Source organism: Cibotium barometz, chromosome 58 (genome assembly GCF_041138505.1).
Source record: "Cibotium barometz isolate CiBa-2024 chromosome 58, ASM4113850v1, whole genome shotgun sequence".
In the NCBI taxonomy this organism is placed as follows: domain Eukaryota; kingdom Viridiplantae; phylum Streptophyta; class Polypodiopsida; order Cyatheales; family Cibotiaceae; genus Cibotium; species Cibotium barometz.
The window spans coordinates 5,226,548-5,232,864 of record NC_141103.1 but is presented as its reverse complement, the minus strand read 5'-3'; positions in this window follow the sequence as shown (position 1 = coordinate 5,232,864).

Sequence of the window (6,317 nt, the reverse complement as noted above, 5' to 3'; positions counted from 1 at the left end):
TGGTTTGCACATCAATGTGGGATGATTCCCTTTGCTCATCTGCCTTCATGCTAGACTTTGCTCTTACTTGGCTATTCATTCTCTCCCTACCTCTTTCTTGTGCTCAATGGAACCACATTTCTGAACAAATTTCCCCAACTTATGAGGTAGTAGAGCAAGGCTGCTTTGCTCAGCCCAATGTATCCCCTTGGGGTACAATAGTTATTTTTTAAAAGAGGATGGGACTCTCAAATTAGGTATTGATTTATTGAGAGTTAAATCAGCTCACCAATAAGAATAAATATCGTATTTCTAGAATAGATGAGCTATTATCGTACCTAGTTCTTTTTTAAAAGAAGCTAGATGAGCTATTATCGTACACAGTTCTTTTTTAAAAGAAGAAGGATGGGACTCTCCGATTAGGCATTAATTATCGAGGGTTGAATCACCTCACCAATAAGAATAAATATTGTATTCCTATAATAGACGAGTTGTTAGATCGATTGCATGGAGCCCATAAATTTACAAAGATCGACTTAAAGTTAGGGTATTATTAGATTAGGATTAAGGAGTAGGATATTCCTAAGATGGATTTTAGTACTCAATATGGACATTATGAGTTTTTAGTCTTAACAAGATACCGTTGTTGTGTGGATCCCTAAAGATTTTCAGCCTCTCACCTTGTGTGTTCTCTTTAGGGTTTTGTGAGTGTGTGTGTGCTTGCAAGAGCTCAAGCTCTCTTCTCCAATACATCTTTTCATGGTATCAGAGCCTGCTTCATGCTAAGGGCTGAGTTGCAACAAGCAAGAGAAGCATAGGAAGCGGTACGAGGATACGAGCTTCATCTACTCTTTCCTATTTGTGTTGGCGACTACACCCTTGTCGGGAGCTCTACGGGAGGCACCGGCAAACGATCTCTGATTGAGGAGCTTTCTTTGCAGGAGAAAAGCTATAGGGCAGCTATTCTATCCTATTGGACCAAAATTTTCAGGCTGAAAACGCGTTTCGGGTGCGTTAGGACCTCTGTTTTTTGGAAAGTAGGAAATTTCGAGCACTGCGCGGGTAAGTATGCAGAACTCTATTTTTAAGAATTGCAAGAAGACAGATTGGTTGTGCAGACATTGTGTGTGATGCAAGGAGGTCAAACAGTTTCCATTGGGTGTATGTATGCACATTGAGGTCACTAGTTGTGACATTTGAGTGTAGTACAGTACCGCTACAGAAAATACAGCAGTTTGTGCAGGACAAACCAGAGTGCTATTTTTGGTCAATTTGTATATCTGGCAAGATGTCAAATGATGGCATAAACCAGATTGTTGCTGTGAGAAGCTTGACAAGATTAACTTCCATGCTTGGAGGTTCAGGTTGACAAATTTCCTGATGGGAAAGGGTTACTAGGACTACATAGAAGGTGAGCATGAAGAGGCACCGAAGATACCGGAGATCAATCCGACTGCTATAGATGTGAAAGAGTTCAAGGATTGGAACCAAGGAGCCAGAAAAGTTATGTATTAGCTCTCTATCAGTATATAGGACACCATGATTGTGGGCACATACAGGATGCCAAGTCCCCGAAGGAGGCATGGGACACCTTGGTAAAACTCTATGAATACCAAGGCACGAAAGATACAGTTGAAGAATGAAATGAATACCAAGGCACGAAAGATACAGTTGAAGAATGAACTTCATAATGTGGAGAAAAAGAGTATGTCTGTGAATGACTATGCATTGAAGATCAAGGGTATTGTGGAATCCCTGGCGTTTTAGTAGATGATGATGATAAGGTGGAAGTTTGTCTATGTGGTCTCGAGCCACAATACAAGGCATTTAAGACATCTATTCAGACTCGGGAAAACATTCCCAATTTCACAAATTTGGTGTCTATGTTGATTATAGAAGAGAAGAGCTTGGGTGAAGACTAACAGTCTTCACAAAACAAAAACAGTTCAGAGCAACAGGCCTTCTACACAAGTTTAGGAAGAGGATGAGGTAGAGGAGGCCGTGGACGCGACCAAGGGGGTGGCCGAACAGGTAATCGGAATTATGGCCAGCAGCAACAACAATAACAGTCCCATAATTCACAACAACAACAACACGCAGGTGTGGAAGAGGCCAATTCAGAGGCAGGGGGAGTAAAAGAGGTCGTGGAATTTGGCAAAGGCAGTATAATCATACATGTGGATGCTTTTTTTGTGGTAAGCTTGGACATGTGCAGGCAGATTGTTATAAGAAGCAGACTGACACGCAAAATGGGAAATTGCAGCAAAACAACTATGCATCCTCGAGCAGAAACAATGAGGATAATGAAAGGTTGTTTGTTATGCAGCATGTCGTTAATGCCATGTCTAAAAATGTTGAAGCAGCACACATAAAGATGATGTATGGTATGTTGATTCAGGTGCTTCGAGATCCACATGACAAGTCATGGTGGGGAGTGGTTCAAGGAGATGAAAAACCTTGAAAGACCAAGTTTTGTGGAAACAGGGGATGACACTGCTCATCCGATTGCCCATGTTGGAGACGTGCCATTGTCTATGCAGGATGGTAAAGTGAAGTACCTTGCAGATGTACTTCATGTTCCGAATATAACAAAGGATCTGGTTTCAGTTGGCCAGATGATTGAGCAGGGTTTGCAGGTTCGGTTTAACCCTGATGGTTGTTATGTTGAAGACTTTAAAGACAAGTGTAGGTTGGTTGCAAAAGGCAACAGAGTGGGCAGAATGTTTACATTGAATGTAAACATGCCTGAAGTGAGTGCTGCGATGTTTGCAAATGGTTCAGGAATTGTTGCGGCGGACACAGACATCTGGCATAAAAGAATTGGACATGTAATGTGCAGAGAATGAAGTCTATGTAGACTAAAGGAATTGTGACAGGGCTGCCAAAGTTTAAAGTTGAAGGTATGCAGAAAATATGTGAAGCATGCCAATTTGGAAAGCAAACAAAGCATGTATTTCCATGTGACAGAAATGTCAGAGGAGAGGTTTATTGGTTGGCAGAAAACCTGATTTGTCTCATCTGAAAGTCTTTGGATGCATTGCATATGTGCATGTGCCACATGAGCTGAGAACTAAACTGGATCCAAAAGCTAAAAAATGTGTGTTTATTGGGTATTCCCTTGAGCAAAAGGGATACAGGTGTTATGACCCTGCTCCTACACGTGAGTTGAGGGTAAGCAGGGATGTTGTTTTTGATGAGATGATCAGCTGGTATGCTACTGAAAAAGAAGCTATTGGGGCTGATGTGAGTGGAAATATGGTTGCATAGAATGCAAGTCAACAATCACAGTCTTTGAGTGGACCAGGAGAGTCCTCATCTAGTGGTTCAGTTGATAGACCATGGAGTGGTAGGCTGCGTCATAATACCAGTCCTACAAATGTGATTAGTACATCACATAAAGGCAAAGAGAAAGTGGTTGAGCCCCTCAGTATGCCTGACATTTCTGCAGGGCATTCTCATGTTGATGGAGAGTCTAGTGGCTCAGAGATGAGCCTTGATGAGGATCTTGGGATACCAGCTATGAGAACACCTGGTGTAAAGAAGGCTATGGAAGCCATTAATGCAAAGCTGCGAAGATCTGGGAGAGTGAAGAATCCTGTGCAGAGGTTTACCTGTGGCACATCACTATGCATACATGGCAAAAGTTGTACAGGTTGTAGAGCCTACATGCATTGATGAGGCTATTGGAAATGTGTGTTGGGAGAAAGCTATGGATGAGGAGATGGATACACTATATGGAAATGAGACTTGGGATTTAGTGCAATTGCCTGAAGGCAAGAAATCCATTGGATGCAAGTGGGTGTACAAAGTAAAACATAACAGTGATGGAAGCATAAGTAGGTACAAGGCTAGATTGGTAGCCAAAGGATATGCGCAGATATATGGCATTGATTATGAGGAGACTTCAGCCCAGTTGCCAAGATGGCAACAGTGAGAGTTGTGATAGCAGTGGCTGCATCAAAGCAATGGTCTTTACATTAGATGGATGTAAAGAATGCATTGTTGCATGGGGATTTGCAGGAAGAGGTGTATATGTTGCAGTGAGAGTTGTGATAGCAGTGGCTGCATCAAAGCAATGGTCTTTACATTAGATGGATGTAAAGAATGCATTGTTGCATGGGGATTTGCAGGAAGAGGTGTATATGTTGCAGCCACCTGGTTATGAGGATGTGAATCACCCCGAGCATGTTTGCAGGTTGAAGAAAGCCTTGTATGGCTTAAAACAAGCACCAAGAGCATGGTTTGACAAGATTTCTGAATATCTTGTCACTATTGGATTTCATGTAGCCAATGCAGATTTCTCGCTGTATGTGAGACACAGTGATAGAGGGGTTGTGCTTGCTGTCATCTATGTAGATAACCGGGTCATTACGGGGGACCATGATGCAGAGATCTTTGATGTAAAGATCTTGCTTAGACATGTTAGTGATTTCTCTCTTCTCCCCTGCATCTTTTCAAAATGGTATTGGTGCAAAAGAATCATCGTGTAGGCCAAGACAAAGGTGTGTCGTAGGTACATCTAAGTGTCGTGCCACATAATCATCCACGATACATCTCAAGTGGCACATAGAATGCACCCAACGATGAATATCCCAACTCCAAAGATCATATGATCATTTAGACACCCATGGGAGCCAAATGAACTCATCTCGAGGTCGGCCTCATGTAGAATCAAATGGAAACCCATGCCATCTCCAACCCCTATAGCTCTACTCGAAAAGTCGAAGGCATGATCTACTATATTAATGTACATATGAGTATGATCCGACCCATGCACAATATCTCCATGTGCAAGACATGATCCACTATATTAATGTACATATGAGTATGATCCGACCCATGCACAATATCTCTATGTGTGTATGATCATCCATTATTAACATAATCATCAAAATCATCATATTCACTAAAAAATAAAGAGGTATCCTCACATGAAATATAAATGGTATCATCTCCTAAATCATCATCTATGGAATCCCCAAGGCCTCCAAGGTCATCCTCATAAACATGGTCTATCTCCATCAACGATGCCCCTATGTGACCTAAATCCCATGATAAATCTATTTCCAATAGTATAGGATCTAAGGGGATGTCTAGAGATCAAATGAAAATTTCTCAAGATCTATACCATATGATCTGCTATGGATATGATCATCATCCATCAAATCACTGACCATCTCACAATCTCTAAAATCATGATTATGATCATGGTCTACATCCATCATGAAATCCATATATAACCTATATCCAATGATAGGTCAATCTCTCTAATCACTGGATCTAGGAAAATACCCAAATCAAATACAAAGCTCTCTAGATCTATATGCATAATCATCTCTATCCTACAAAGTCTCACCTCAACAAAATCATCGCTATGCTCATGTGCAATGCTTGACTGCCCCAATGAATGCTGCTGCTAGGTATGCTATGAGAGTTAGAAGTAGAAATAGAACCATAGATATCTCCATGAATAGAAGATCTAAAGAGTAGTGTGGCTCATCTAGTACTAGAAACACATGTCTATGCTCCTCATGCACTATCGTATGCTCATCAACATGTGAAGTATCATCTAGTACTAGAAACTCAGATCTATACTCCTCATGCACTATCATATGCTTTTATCAACATGTGAAGTATCATCATCCCGAATCTCACACACTACAATGGATGCATCACTAGTCAAAAGATGATCCCCATGATAGTCTAATGCATCACTATCTCCTAATGCATCACTATGATCCGCTGGACGGTAGGCATACATAGGCATATCATCAATCACGTAGGTAGACATAGGCGTATCATTAATCACAATGCTCCAAAATGCTCACTGCCATCCCTCCCATCAAGATCATGCCCACATGATCTCACTCACACACATCACTCTCACTATCACTATCACATACATCATCATCATGTGTATATGTGTCAGTGGCATCATGTGCACGTGTATCACTATCATCATGTGTATGTGTGTGCGATACATCAATATCATCATGTGCAATACATCAATATCATCATGTGTATGTGTGCACAATACATCATCATAAGTATGTGGGTGTGATACATCATCATCATCATCGGTACCGATGTCGATACAGTATACATCCTCAGGAATATAATCGCGAGACTAATCAAGAATGTAGGACACTTGAATAAATGACCATAGGAGTCATCCCAATTGAGAAAAATTGATCCATCTGCCTCCTCCAAGAAATATCTCAACGATGAATAGTCAAAGGATCGCTGAATGTGCCAATCTCTCTCATCCCATAGATGTCAAACATGAATAGATAGTAAACTCTGCAACTCCATCCTCCATCTATGGCCTGAATGAACTA